The following is a 15,176-nucleotide window of genomic DNA, read 5'->3' as shown; positions in this document are numbered from 1 at the left end:
TTTGAGAGTCCATTGAAAATGTTCAGGATAGAATGACCCTACGTGTTATAATATTTGAGAACTGATGAGAATTTTATTATTCCATTATCATTTTCTTAGACTATCCAGTTTTCCAAATTTTTGAATAATCTACCTGAGGTGGTCTATATGACTTTTATTACTTAAGGAGGTGTTTCAAACATGGGCCATTTGGGAATACATGTACTAACAGGGGAAACTGTATATATAAGTAAGTGAAAAAAAAATGCAAATTGTTAAACAATGGTTAATACTGACCTGGTTGTGTTAAATAAAAATTATATGTCTTTGGGTGCATGTATAATATATATAGCCATATAAATATACATATTTTATATTATGTATGGCATATCCACTCTAAGCTATGAAATGTGTATTTGTATGGATAAGTATGTGTGTGGGATAGAGGATGTCAAGTAAAAGGACTGGAATGCTACAAATAAATCTGTTTGCAGTGCCTGTCCCTAAGTGAGTTGGACTGGGGAAGGCAGAAGGATACTTTTACAGTTCACTGTCAACTTAAAGCCACACACACATTTCTTTTGTAATTTAAAATTTTTTTTTAAAAGAATAATTTAAGAGCAGGTATTTTGTTTAGTGATTACAACTTACAAAAGCCTTGCATGCTAAGTTTATAGAACAAGAAATTTTGCAATTCTGAGTTCTCGTTTTAATGATCAAGTTCTTAGACTTAATTATCCAAGCCTACTTGACATTAAATATACCAGCTGGTAGCTGACATAACACCTGCTAGAGGCATGTTGAGTACTGCCCAAACTAAACAACAAAAGCAGAACCAAATCAAAGAACTAAACCTCGCATCAGGGTTGGGGGTCTAGACATCTGCCTTACCCCAGATCATCCCTGTGAGAAGACTGGACAGTTTGGGGTGTTGGATAGACGTTTTGCCTCTTCTGGGTTCTAAATGAAATGCTGAAGCTTTCAGACCCTAAGCCATAAAAGAGACCTCCAAAAATATCTAATAATCCAACTTTCTCTGATGCTTGTATCATTTCTATGAAACTAACTGCTTGAGCATCTCCAGGATACTCCATACCCAGCACAGAAGCCTTCTCCCTTCCAGGCAAGTACACCTAAGTATTAGAAAGCTGGAACCCCAGTGTCCCAGGACTCATAATCCATTATGACAAAATAATACTTTAAGACTTACATTATGGCACAAGCCTCCCCTGGTCTGACTGCTGATAAGCATCTTGTCCTCCTCTCCTCCATTTCTCTGTTATTCAGTGCCTTCTACTTTCCCTCCTGACTTCATCTTCAATCTAGACTATGTGCAACAGTAATCGTATCCCATCTCTCTCACCCCAGTTCTTTCCCCTGTAAAAACTTGCAGCACATCATGCCAAATTGTTTTTCCTAAAAGTCTATTTTACTTCCTTGCTGTGGCTGTAAGAGTGAAATACAGGCCCAACATTTGAGGCCCCTCCTCTCTGGTCCTGACATAACTCCAGCTTCAACTCCCAGTCATCTCTAACCTTTGACTCATTCTTAAACTCCTTTTTAAATCCTTCTTACAAGTTGAGTTGTGTCCTTTCAAAACTCGTATGTTGAAGTCCTAACCCCCCAGTATCTCCAAATGTGACTGTATTGGGAGATAGGACCTTTAAAGAGATGATTCAATTAAATCAAGCCAGTTATGGTGGGTCCTGATGTAGTCAGACTGGTGCCCTCATATGAAAAACTTTGGACATAAAAAAGGGACACCAGGGATGCATGTTTACAGGTAAAAGACCATGTAAGGACACAGCAAAAAGGCAGCCATCTGCAAACAAAGGAGAGAGACCTCAGAACGAAATCAACTCTGCTGACTCTTTGATCTTGAACTTCTACCCTCCAGAAGTGTGAGAAATAACTTTCTGTTGTTTAAGCCACTCAGTCTGTAGAATTTTGTTATGGCAGCCCTAGCACGGTGACACAGTCCCTACTGTACCCGACGCTTGTCTACACTACAGGGAACGTTCCCTCTCCCCGCAGTCCATCTCTGAGTCCTCTCCTCATATACGACCTCCTGTGTGCTTTCTCAGGCCAAACACTTAGTATTTACTGCTTGATATTACTAGTTTTCTTTTCATGGCTTATCTCCCTCAAGTAGCTGGAAAACTTGTTTAGGTCAGGTTTAGGGTTTTACACTTTGTGTTTCCAGTAAAATATCTTGAACATACCAGATACTTAAGAACTATTAATTGGTTAGAGTGTTTTCAAGTACAATAACATGAAACTTTATTCAAATGGAAACTTTATTATTTCATATAGTAAGTCCAGAGGTAGGAACCTTGGGTTAGTTAATTCTTCAACTCAACTGTGTCATTATTGTTTCCATCTTTCTTCTAGCTCCCTTCACAGTGCCAAGATAGTGTACGTGCAGGAACAGCAACATTAGAAGAAGAAAGAAACATTTCTTCCAGTGCACATCTTTTGGGAAGAAATTTTCCCTGAACCTCACCACCACCCAGGAAATGGTATCTCGTTAGCCAAAATCGTATCGTCTTCTTGTTCCTAAATCAGTCACTAGCCAGGGAAGTGGGGTTACCTTGATTGGCTGAGAAAAGTAAGTACATGCTCTCGTGCAGAAAAGTAGTCAGCTGTACGGACTCCAGACTCTGCCAGTAAAAAAATCCACACGTGTAAGACAGGGTGGGGCAGGGGTGGCTGGGGTAAGAGTTAATATTTATTGAGCATTTAACATACGCCAGTCATTGTTATAAGCACTTGCAATGTATTACCTCAATTAATCTTCACCATACCCTATGAGGTAGGAAAATTATTACCCCCATTTTACGGATGAGGAAACAGATATAGGATGAAGTAACTTGGCCCAGCGTCACACAGCTACCAAGTGGTAAATCTGGAATTCAAACCTGGGACTCTGGCTTCAGAACTGATCCTATTAAGAGCCATGTATTTCCTCTCTGTCAACCGGAAGTATTTGCCTGGAAGGGCGGACAGAGATACTCATTGGTAGGAAATGGAATGTGGAACCTTATTGGGCGAGTTTCAGTAGGAACACATTGGTACCTACTCTTAGGCTCCCTCTTTTTCAACTTGGGGAGTTCCAGGCATAAAGAATGAGTAAAGCTTATTCATCTGAGATATTGCTCAAACTCTGTTCACGGAAAACTATCCTGTTAAATGAATGCATGTGCCCATAGGACTTGGGTTTTAAGTCCCTTTGGATTCTCAAGACTATGAGGACTAATAGCACATAACCTCCACCTTTGTTTCTTGGACTCCTTCATCTTCTGTTTCTTCTTATATCACTTTGTGGAAGCCTACTCTGCAGGAGGAAACCAGGGACATACCTTTCTTAAACACGTAATAGCCAAGAAATGTGGTAAGTTTCTGCTTAAACTCAATCATAATATTCTCATGTCGCTAATTCTTTTATCACCTAAATAGGAGGAACAGAATTTGAGGCCATGTCAAATCAAGTTGCCTCTATCTTAGATAAACCCTGACTACATAGTTAACTGCTAAATTCCTTGGGCATATTTGTGAGTTCATATTCTTTCATTTAGGCTACTTTGCCAAGGACTTTAAAGTAGGAAGAGTAGATGCAAACATTTGAAGCTGTAATGTAGATAGTGGTACTTCTAAAGATAAAAGCAGTTAACATTTCTGTTTTTAGCTATTCACAAGACACCTTGAAGTTCAATGACGATGGCAGTGTGGCTGAAATATGAAGCTGGGTCACATCCTTCAAAGCTGGAGGCAAGGAAGTGGTAAGTCAGGGTACCCAGCTGGTAGGTGAGCCTCAACAGTCACCCGACAGCTTCATCTCAGTACAAATGTTTTGTTCTCAGTGCATTATTGCCTACACATTAACTGTTGTGAAATGATTAAACAGAACAAAGCAAAAACCATGTTGCTGTGGGTAAAAATGGCCCCCAAAGAAGTGCTGGTGATGGAAATGAAGAGGTTTAAGAAAATGCTGGTTCTTAGCCAAATAAAAAAAAAAGAAACAGGATAAATGAGAGTAGACAGATTTGGAAGAGCTCAGCTCTGTGCCACAAATGATTTTATATGTAGTAATGCAAACTCAGAGAGCCCTAGTCTCTATAATGGTTGTCCCCTTTTTCCTGTAGAAGTCAAGTAGAATGACTTGAGTCACTCCGTCAATAAACAGGACAAAGTCCACTACCTTCCCCGCTTTAGGAAACCCCTGTTTCTCTACATTGCCCTAAGAACAGACTTACGCACTTCCATTGTAGCTGCTTTTCTAGGAAACTCCATCAGCTAGCTGGTCGGCTTGGTTTCTGGGCATTGCTCTCAGCCACTAGTGCTGTCACCGCCCCCACATCCCTCTGCCTCATGCTAATCTCACCTTACGTGGTCCTTTCCCCAAGGCACCACCCACCCCAGCTGTTGCAGAGCAGGCTTCCCTGAAGGCTTGGTGGTAAAGGGGAAGGAGTGATAGCGCAGTGCAGTTAACAAGTTAAAACTGACCTGACGTGACCCCTACCACAGGGCATTTCTCCCCAGGTCGTTCTTTAGACCCTGCACCGGGTTGAAGCAGTATAGGACAGTGGATCCGAGTGCAGGCTCTGGATTGACAACCTGGCTCCACCACTCACTCGTTTTGGAACCTTGTGACCCTCCTGAGGTCTTATTCGGTGTCAGTAAATGGAGCTACCAAGGTGCTTCCCTCCTAAAAAAGACGTCTGTGAGGATTAAATGAGATGGTCTTGGTAAAGCGGGAATCCCAGCGGCTGGCACGCAGTGACTGCTCAATAAATGACAGCTGTTGTTATTATGAGGAGTCAGTCACCAGGCTCCCTTTTCCTCTGTAAACCTCTGGTTAATAACCTTGGTGCATCTCACACACACACAGACCCACCCACTCTACACACCTGTATCCATAACAGCAGAATCTTTGAGGATGAGTCCAGGCATCAGTAATGTCTTCAGCTCCCCCAGGTGATTATACTATGCAGCCAGGCTGAGGGCTACTTCTGTGGACTCTTTCCACATCTTCCCCTTGGCTCTCTTTCCTGGGCACCTATCACCTTTCTCCAGGCCGGCATTCTCCTATGCTTTCCCCACTGTATGAGAAGCAGAGCATTTGGGCTCTCTATGACTCTCTCCTGCCCATCTAGGCCATGCCTAGGGGGCCTTGGCTTTCTCACCATCAGAATATTCTTGTAGCTGTTTTCTGCTCTGGCCCTGAAGTATAAGAGATTACATTCAGTTGTTGCTTTAAATGACTTTTTTTTTTTTTTTTTTTTTTTTTTTTACAATAGCAGAAATGTACTATAGTTCTCTATAAATCGCATTACTATGTGAGTCCCTGCACATGTCCCTTCCAGACCAGGAGATCAAGGATTGCAGCTTTGGGACACAGAAGCTGGACGCCACTGGAGCGCAACTGGCAATGTAGTTGGAGTACTTACAAAATATTTCCGCAGACCTTAGGGTAGTTTCAGCCTTGGCTGCTCATTAGAATCACCAGAGGAATTTTAAAACCTGGCCCAAATCCGGGCCCCACTCACAGAGATTCTAATTTCACTGACCTCGAGTCTGTGCATCAGTACTTTTAAAATCTCCCCCAGATGATTCCAGTGAGCAGCCACTGACCTCTGAAACCCGCTCTTATCACTTCATTTTTCTCTCCCACCCACCATCGATGCCTGCATTGACCTTGTGTATCTGATACTGCCCCATTAAAAAGAGCCACCTGGGATGCTTCTTTAAAATACAGATTCCTGGGCCCCACCCCAGGCTTCCTGAGTCAGAATCTCCAGAGAATTTTTTTTTAACAGGTGCTTAGGTGATTCTTACAAGGCAAATGTGGGAAACACTACATTAATCCAAGTTATCTTAGCCCACTTTCAGTCGATTAATGTGTACTCTATTCATTCATTTAACAAATATTTAATGAGTACTGTTATGTGTTCAACATTGTTTCAGGTGCTAGGAATAAAGCATAGGACGTGACCAATTCCACGTCCTCGTGGATAGTATGTCCTGAGTATGTCTACAGTAAACAAGCAAACATTTAATTTAATAAATTAATTAAATTCTGAAAATCTAAATTTCAGACAATGATAAATGGCAGAAGATGACAGATCAGGATAAAGGGCTAGAAGGTGATATGGAGGTGGGAGAGGCCATTGTTTTAAAAAAGGGAGCCAGGGAGGGCCTGATTTTGAAAAGTTGCATCTGAACAGAAAACTGAGTGATGAGAAACTGCTTACAAATTCCATTTGCAGCCTCACTCATATCATGTTTACTCTGTATGTCTCATGTCTCCTAAATTAGATGGGATTTTCTTCAAGGTCAGGGAACTGTCTTTTATATTTTTGTATTCTTCCATAGCAACCAGTGCAGCATTTTGTACAGCAAGAACTCAAGTGAATCACACTAGACTCAAAAGCATTTTATCCTTAAATATACCTTTAAAGACTCAGCCAGCAGAGAATCTGGCAAGTTACCTGCTTGCTAAGTAAAGGAAAATCCAAGGAAACAACATATTAAAGCATCAGACACTCAGCCCAAGGCTGGACTTCCTATTTGCTTCCAGTTGCTAGCCATAGTCACAGATTCTTAATAGAACGGCTCCAAAACATGCCAAGATCTGGTCATCTGTGCATGACTCCATGGTAAGGCCAGACCCAGAGCTTCGATTATCAGTTTCTGCTAGCTTACCATTTTGTGGTGTAATTTCTTATACTCAACTTCTTACCAATGTCTCTGTGTGCCTTCAAGTTCCATTCAACCCCTATTTCCTTAAGATAACCAGCTGAGTTCTGCAGAAGGCCACAAGATCCTACTATGTCTCTGAAGGCCAAAGAAGATTCTTTAATACCTTACAAAATCCTCAGAAGTTTTCATGAAACCAATTCAAAAGGCTGGAGAGGGTTTATCACAATTCCAATTTTGGATTCACGTAGCTTTTAGGAGACTTTCCATTTTTTTTTGCAGGATTACTCTGCTCTTCAAATGCTTTCCTTGGGCCAAGAACAACACAGTCAGTACTGGAAGGCTGACCCAGGAGGCAACATCACTTCGTGGGGAAATTCCTGAATAAGGAATATCAAGACCAATGTGTTTCCTACCAGTTCTACAACTGGTTTGCTGATTGACCTGGGCAAGTTTCTTGACCCTTGAGCCCCAGGATCCTTGGTTGTATGAAATGATATTCGCTTCTCAGATAACACTCAAGACTGTCATAAAGAGCAAATAAAATTAATGAAGGAGAGACTACTTTACAGCCTGCTAATTCGCTGCAGCATTACGGCATACTGTTATTATAGCCACAGTAATTCACTGTGTTCCTCTACTCCATATGGTAGGTATGTGCATCCTTTCAGCCTCTTATTTCTGCAGCGAAAATTCAGAAGCTTCTGCCAGGCACACCTTCCCCCTTGGAGCTGTGTTTTTGATAAGCCCTCATTTATCTTTGCTTTTCCTACTTTTCCTTCAAGGATGTGCTTGGATACCCCCCCCCCTCTGCTCTGAGTGAAATCCTTCAGTTGTGTCCTCTTGGCTGAATTCCTCTAACATGGCTGCCATCTGGCCCCAGTCAGTTGGCTCTTAGCATCTCCTATCTTGTTGGTTATGTTCTGGGTGCAGGGACTACCTCTGTAACTACTGTGTCTTTCTTAGAGGGGAGGGTCTGTGACTTATGCCTCTTTGCATCCTTAGCTCAAGCAGTACATTTTCATTAACACTGACTTTTGAGGATTGTACTAGGTTCAGTAGTGTCTCTCAGGTTCATGTCTTTGCATATGTAATCAAGTTAAGATGAGGTCATACTGGACTAGAGTGGCCCTAAGTCTCATGTATGGTATCCTTAAAGAAGAGAGAAATTTGGACACAGGGGAGACAGGAAACAAGGCTCATGTAATGACAGAGGCAGAGATTGGAGTGATGCAGCTATAAGCCAAGGAATACCAAGGATTACCAGCAACCACCAGAAGCTAGAAAGAGGCAGAGAAAGATACGTCCCCAGATCCTTAAAAGGAGGCACAGCCCTGCCAGTGCCTTGCTTTCCAGCTTCTAGCCTCCAGAATTGTGAAGGAATAAATTTCTGCTATTTTAAGTCACCCAGCTTGTGGTAATTTGTAACAGCAGCCCTGGGAAACTAACACCCTGGGAATGCTGAGCATGCTGCAGAGGGTAGCAGAGGCCTGTCGCTACCACCATGCAGTCAAGGGCAACCTAAACCTGCTTTCTAAAGACCTGGAATGCTGGTCAGAGCACAGTATTCAGAGAAGGAAGAGAGTAACTGAAGAGGACAGGGAATGAGTATAAAACGACCCAAAACAAAGTTTACAAACTTTATGTTAAAGATATTTTTAAGGTCCTCATAGAAAGAGTTTGCTTTATGACAAAAAGGTTGATCTGGGACTTGGAGAACAAAAGCAAGTGAATGACTGGGCAACCACTTTATGGTGTATTAAAATTTTTTTAAATGACCAGTTTGGGAGGAACTATGTGTGTATGGACTTCACAGCACCCATTGCTTGAGATACAGAAATCTATGTTATGAGCCTGGCTGATGACGGCTGGTGGACCATTTGGATTCTAGCCCTGGAGGCCTAAATTACCTCCGTTGCTGACAGCATGGACGTTAGGACAGACCACTTGGGTCTGAGTTGTGACTCCATCACTCACTGGCAAGTTATTTTGCTTCACTTGCCTCCCTCTCCTCCTCTGTAGAATCAGAATAGAAATGGCATCTCCCTCAAACACTTGTGATGATTGAAAGATAAATATGCAGGAATTGCTTAGAACAGTGCCCGCGTGGATAATAGAAGCCTTAGTTGTTTCTATCTGCATCACCATGTGCAGATGAGGAAGACCCGAGGGTGAACTATGTGACCTTTAATGAGTCTTCCAGAAAGAGGCGGTCCCACGGCAGATGCGGAGATGAGTGAGTGCAAAGCTTGAAAGTAAGTCCACAAAATGCATATGAAAATTCTTGCTTTTCCCAACACAGGGAATGTTTAAATTTTTTTTAAAGGCAGGGTGGTCTCAGGGTGTCTACTACTGCGGGGAGACTCCAGAATCTGGGAGTAGAGGATACGAGGTCCTAGGCATGCGCTCCCTCTTTGGGGTTTCCTGGGTCTCAAGACCTAATCGGTTTTACCTGGTACTATGAGGCTCCTCACAACCCACCTGGCATGCGAAAGGTTTTCAGTCAACATAGGTTGACTGAGGAAGGGAGAAAGAAACCAGCTGGGATTAACTTCCCTGGCGCGCCCCCTTCCCCGTAAGGCAGGCCCCGGGAGCCTCTGGCCCCTAAGGACTCCGAGCGCCACGGGAAACGTCTGCAAGGGCGAGAACTGCAAGCACAGCGTACGGCTTTCACTTCACAAAGCTAGCGTAGAACCCGATACCAGGGCTGAGGCATAGATAGTGCCCAGTTGGTGAAGCAGGCGTGTGCTTGCTTTCCTGCAGTTACTGGGTGAGCAGAATCGGTACCGGATACCGCGCCCGCATGGCCCGCCACCCTCACCCCCACTTGAGGGTAAAGAGGAAGTTTTGGAGTGTCTATTTGACAAGTAGGCACAGACTGAAAAACAGCTTCGTTCTCTATTTATTGGGCCTAAAGCTCCACCTTCCCACGCTGCTCCTAGATGATATTTCTCTAGGCTGCGTGGGACACTGTCCTCGCCTTACCAATGAAAGCGGGGCGATTCCTGCAGGGCCGGAGCCTCGCTGAGCCCAGCCTTCGGGGGAAAGCAAAGAGTCGCAGATGTGAGTTTGCTTTGTCACTGCCCTCTCAGCGACTTTGGACTAGTCACTTAGTTTTCCAGACCTCAGGCTTCCTTGCCGTTGAATGCGGGGAGGGAGCCGAACCTGGCTGACGCTCCAGGCAGCGGCGGAGAGCGGAGCGCGCGGCGCGCTCCTGGGAACTTTGCCCCGAGCGCGGAGCCGGGACCCCGGAGTGCGGGGGCGGGAGCTCCCTCCGCGGGAGCGCGGCGGCGGCGGCGCTCCTCCTTCCCTCCACGTCACGGGGGCCGCTCGGCGCTCTCCCACCACCGGCCGAGGGAGAGCAACTCCCAAGCAGGGCGCGCCGCCGAGGTGGCGGAGGAGGAGGTGGAGGAGGCGGGAGCCAGCCGCCACCGCTGTCGCCGGGGGACCGGGAGCCCGAAGCGCAACTCGCGGCCCCTCGGGAGCAGCGTCCGCAGCCACGGGGAACCCCGCGCTCGGGGCTCCCCCCCTCCCTGTCGTAAGTCGGCTTGGCCACGCAGGCCAGGGAGAACGCGCGGGGCCGGGGTGCGGGGCTGTCCCGCCGTGGCGTGTGCGGGGCTCCTGGCCCAGTGGCGCGTGGCCAGGGCGTCCGGACCCCCTCCTCGCGACTTTCATTTTCCCGCCGGGGAAAACTTGGGCGCCGGGTCCCCTGCGGGGCAGGGAGTGGAGGGGGCGTCGGCCCGGGGGAGCCGCAGCCGGATCCCAGGCCGAGCCCCAGCCTGGCTGTGCGCCCGCGGTGACTTCGGGGCCCCGCCGGCGGCTGTACGCTGGAAAGTTCTCCGAGGTCGGCGCTGGAGAAGAGGGCGGCGGGCTGCGGGGAGGCCGGCGCGTGTCAGCGGGAGGGTGCCCTGGGAGATGGGGCCGGGAGGCCAGCATCCCAGGTTACCGGAGCAGAGACGGGCCGGGAGTCGCCGGGCGCGTCCGCACCAGGGTTTCCCTGGGACTCTCCCCGAGCCGTGAGAACGCGGCTCCCGGACGCGCTCTTCCCTGGGGCTGGGGTCGCGCAGCCTCGTCCTCCGTGCTTAGACTCTCTCAGGTGAGGGGCGCCGAGGGGCGTGGTCCCCGAGGGACCTGCGGAGCCTGGGTCCCGACGCCGGCCTTTCCGCACCCCCGCCAGCTTCTCCGCAGCCCGGTACCCGCGGGCCCGGGCCACGCTGCCTGGCAGCGGGAGGCGAGTGGGCGGGAGCCGGACTCGGCGCGCGGGAATGGGCTGCTGGCGTGGCTTCTCCTTTAGGACCAGGCAGGGTAGGATGTCTTAATAGTTTGGAGATCAGAAGCTGACCTCCGGCCGCTCCCTCCGCTGGGACGGGCTTCTGCGCTTTTTGAGGTCAAGTTTTCTTGCCGCAGAGCTGGCCCCAGTCGTCCCTCTGCGAGGCGGCACCTCCTCCACCGAGCAGGGAGCCTCAGAGCCAAGAGGTCTGGGCTCTCGGAGTTTACCATGTTAACCTAGGCTAAAGGTGCGAGTGGGTGGGTGTTGTTTTATAAATTTAAGAACTAATCTTTTCTGCCTGGGGATGGTTTTCCGCGTCGTTGTAGCCGGGAAACCTGTGTTTCCCCTGTCTGGGTGAGCTGGACTAGACGTTAGCCCCGAGGCACTTGGCTTTTCATCCTCTGGTTCTTTAAACTGAAAAGCAACAAACCAGAAGATTACGGGAATTGGAGATAACAATTAAGTGTCTGTGTGGTGTGGTAGACAGAAGTCACGTCTTCTGATCTTACATGCATAAAACGCCCTTTTTTGGTCCCTTTTGTTAACTTCTGTTAATGGTTTCTTGAGGAAGTAAAATCTTTAAAAGTGAGTTACTGCAGGGAGCAGTTCCTATGTTGCCCTTTCTAAGAATCCAATTCTCTGTGAGAAATGACCAATTAAAATGCTTTTGAATTATATCTCACTTGTATTTGCCGAGAAACAATAGCCAAAGAGCCAGGTTGTGTGGCCCTGAGTGTTCCCGGGAAGACTGAAAGACTTCCCGTTAGGAGTGGAGAAGTATTCCTTTGAGAGGCAAAGTTTATAGTAATTTGCTGAATGCCACAGTACCTGCACAGAAGGAGCTAGGAGTGAGTGGCATACTTGGGCAGTAACTCAAAGTTAGGACTTGGTGGCACCAGGCTAAGTACCCTCGGGATAGGCTCGCAATAAATAGGTATCAGTCTGACTTTGAATGAAACTCAGACGTGGGGCAGTGCCCAGTTTCTGCTCTTTCCCATGAGAATGACTGGCAGCTGGAGCCACCACTTTTGGGAGTATGACTTGGTGACGCCGGCTTTAGCATAGCACCACAGACTAGAAGTAACAGTGTATCAGCTTCAAAGGATTTCCTTCTTAGGTTCCAACGCAGGAAGAAAGCAACGAGACAGTGAGATTATGTGATGTGAGGTTGAAAGTCAATCCATCGGTCCAAATACATTGAGCACTTATTTTGTGCCGGGCCTGCACTGGGTGCTGTGGGAGCACAAAGGTGCTGTAGCTCATGGGTCTGGTGGGGGTGGTGGTGGCAGGAAGCCTTCTTGGGGAGATTTAAGGTGGACCTGAAAGGTGAATAGGAGCTTCATAAACTAAGCAGGGGGAGGAGGAGGAGAAAAGGGGAGTGTATTCTCGCTCCAGGGAAGGGTGGACCCTAAGACCAGAGGAGGGCAGAGCAGAGAGAGTTCCAGGCAAGGAGAGGTCCAGTGTGGCCTGAGGGGCCAGTGGCACGAGGTGAGGTCAGCAGGTACCAGAGCTCGATGATGCCAAGTCTTGGGGCCATTTTGTGGACTTGATTCTCAAGACAGTGTCACACCTGAAAGTATCCCGATGAGATTTAGATTAAAAACAAAACTCCAGGTGCTGTGTGGAGAAGGGCTGCTGTGGGCTGGTGTGAGGGCCTGGCACAGTGGCAGTAGGGATGACACGAGTGGGTGGATTCTGGGGGGACTTGACCAGTTTTCTGTAAGGTATGAAAGTACAGGTGACTGCTTGTAAGTTTGGGCTTAAGCACTGGGGCAGATGGTGCTGCCCTTTACAGAAGAGGGGACACTGGCAGAGGGGCAGATGGGAGGAAAGACACATTTTTGATTTTGTTGAGTCTAAGCTGCTTTTGAAGCTCCTAGGTGGAAATCCTTAAGAAGTGGCTGGAGAGAGCGGACCGCCCCAAAGAAGCTGGGGATCATCTGTATTGGGGTGTCATTTTAAGCCTGAGATGGATTGAGGGGGTGACCTGGAAAAGAGCCCCTATCTTTATGGGGAAAGGTGGAAGGAAAACAGGGGCCGCAGTACTGGGTCTCAGCTGGCGCTGTAGCGCGTGCACACCCGGCACGGTGCAGGTGTGCGTGCGCGTGCATGTGTGCTGAGGGGCTGAGGGCTGACAGTGGCCACAGCACTTACTCCCTGAAGGCAGCTCCTTCAGTGAGAGGGGGGACAGAGGGATCGATGGCTTTATGAAGAAGAGAGAGCCTCCTGCATGTTACATGTGAATGGGATGGAACCAGTTGGAAGGAGAGGTTGAAGATACAGGATATCTCTGGAGCTTCCTTCCCACTCTTGGAGTAGCAGGTAAAAAACAGTCTGGTTGTGTTGCCATTTTTTTTTTTTTAATTGAAGTATCGTCAGTTTACAGTGTTGTGTCAATTTCTAGTGTACAGCATAATGCTTCATTCATAACATATACCTACATATATTTGTTTTCATATTCTTTTTTATTATAAGTTACTACAAGATGTTGAATATAGTTCCCTGTGCTATACAGTAGACACTTGTTGTTTGTCTATTTTATACACAGTAGTCAATATCTGCAAATCTCAAACTCTCAATTTATCCCTTCCCACCCCCTGTTCCCACTGCTAACCATAAGTTTGTTTTCTGTGTCTGTGAGTCTGTTTCTGTTTTGTAGATAAGTTCATTTGTGTGTGTTTTTTTCCCCAGATTCTACATATGAGTGATATCATATGGTATTTTTCTTTCTCTTTCTGGCTTACTTCACTTAGAATGATGATCTCTAGGTCCATCCATGTTGCTGCAAATGGCATTTTATTTTTTTATGGTTGAGTAGTATTCCATTATGTAAATATATCACAGCTTCTTTACCCAGTCATCTGTCGATGGACATTTAGGTTGTTTCCATATCTTGGCTGTTGTAAATAGTGCTGCTGCGAACATTGGGGTGCATGTGTCTTTTTAAATTAGAGTTCGCTCTGGATATATGCCCAGGAGTGGGATTGCTGGATCATGTTGTGTTGCCATTCTGATATCAAACTCACATAACTTAAACCATCAACATCCACTGACACAATATTTTGAAGCACATATGGCGGTAAAATTTGAAGTTTTACTTTGTAGATCATGCAAATTTGATGATTAGGAGAAACATAGATGGAAATCATGAAACAGTTACAGTGTATCTAAGAGCGGCCCCTGGAGTGAGACTGCTGAGGGTCCCTGGTTCTGGCCCTGCCACTCCCTAGCTTATGACCTTGCACAAGTTTCCTGACCTTTTTGTCTTAGTTTCCTGGTCTCTGAAATGGCCACACCTAAGGGGTGTATGTGCTGTGGTACCTTCTCGTGGGCTGTTGTGACGATTGCCTGTGTGCATGCTGTATGCACAAGATAGGGGTGTGTGCATTGTGCCTGGTGCATAGTGAGTATTCAGCAAGCCTTAGTGCCAGGGGTTTTATTATGAGGGTGTCATTTCCATCATTTTCAGATGTGGAATCTGAGACTCAGAAGTTTGAGAACCCGTCTAACGCTGTAGAGCCAGTGGCCAAGTTAAGGTTGGGATCTCATTTGCCTGACTCGCAGGCAGGAGCGCCTCCCACTCAGCATGTTGACAAGTGTCAAGTGCTGGGTGCTGTATGGAACTAACTGTAACAAAAGGATCTGGTCACTCCCCATCAGAAGGCAAGAAGCAAAGCAGAGAATATCAATGTCGAGGCTTACAGACTTTTCCCAAGCAATTTAGAGATGTATGTTTTGTATTAATTTGCATTGCTTTGCATGTCATTTTATATGCACTTCCATATGCTGGTAGTTTTCCTAGTGGGATCTAAAGACTGAAGCTTCAAGTATATAAGATCAAATAAAATTAATCAGGAATTGAGTGCAGCCGCTTCAAAACCTAATGAGCCCCAGGGCGTGGTGGGCTCAGCGTAGGCTTTTGGGAAAAAGACTGGGTCAATATTTACTGTTTCAGAAAATGTGGGAAACCGGACACCATCTGATAAAAGCAGGTCACATCTTAATGTGTAATGAAGCTTGATTTGCTGAACACAATAGAAAAATACAGAAAAAGTGGAAGAAGAGCAGAGGGAAACTGTCTATTATATAAAATACCAGAAAACGAGACAAGCAGAAGTCTGCTTTATGAAGCTGAAATAATAAGAAACACTTAAGAGTCGGAAAGTAAAGGTGGGACTTCTGCTAAACAGGATGAAATTTTAAAAAGAGCATAATCTTAAATACAAATGTG

At 46.3% G+C, this 15,176-nt stretch overlaps 1 protein-coding gene across 4 annotated transcripts in view; it reads left to right on the top strand.

Annotated features, from left to right (window-relative positions):
• Positions 1-9,652: 9,652 nt before the first annotated feature.
• Positions 9,653-15,176, top strand: part of GCNT4 (glucosaminyl (N-acetyl) transferase 4) — a 28,101-nt gene continuing 22,577 nt past the window's right edge. The window contains exon 1 of one of the 4 annotated variants that reach the window (XM_032474296.1): positions 9,653-9,738. The gene's annotated coding sequence lies outside the window, so the exon portion shown is untranslated. Of the gene's footprint in view, positions 9,739-9,810; positions 10,214-10,678; positions 10,772-11,636; positions 13,268-15,176 lie in introns of those variants that run through there. The other 3 variants (XM_032474293.1, XM_032474307.1, XM_006190061.3) reach the window with 3 other exon arrangements.

Source organism: Camelus ferus, chromosome 3, assembly GCF_009834535.1.
Source record: "Camelus ferus isolate YT-003-E chromosome 3, BCGSAC_Cfer_1.0, whole genome shotgun sequence".
NCBI lineage: Eukaryota > Metazoa > Chordata > Mammalia > Artiodactyla > Camelidae > Camelus > Camelus ferus.
The sequence above is the reverse complement of the archived record's forward strand: the minus strand, read 5'-3'. Positions and strand labels throughout refer to the sequence as shown.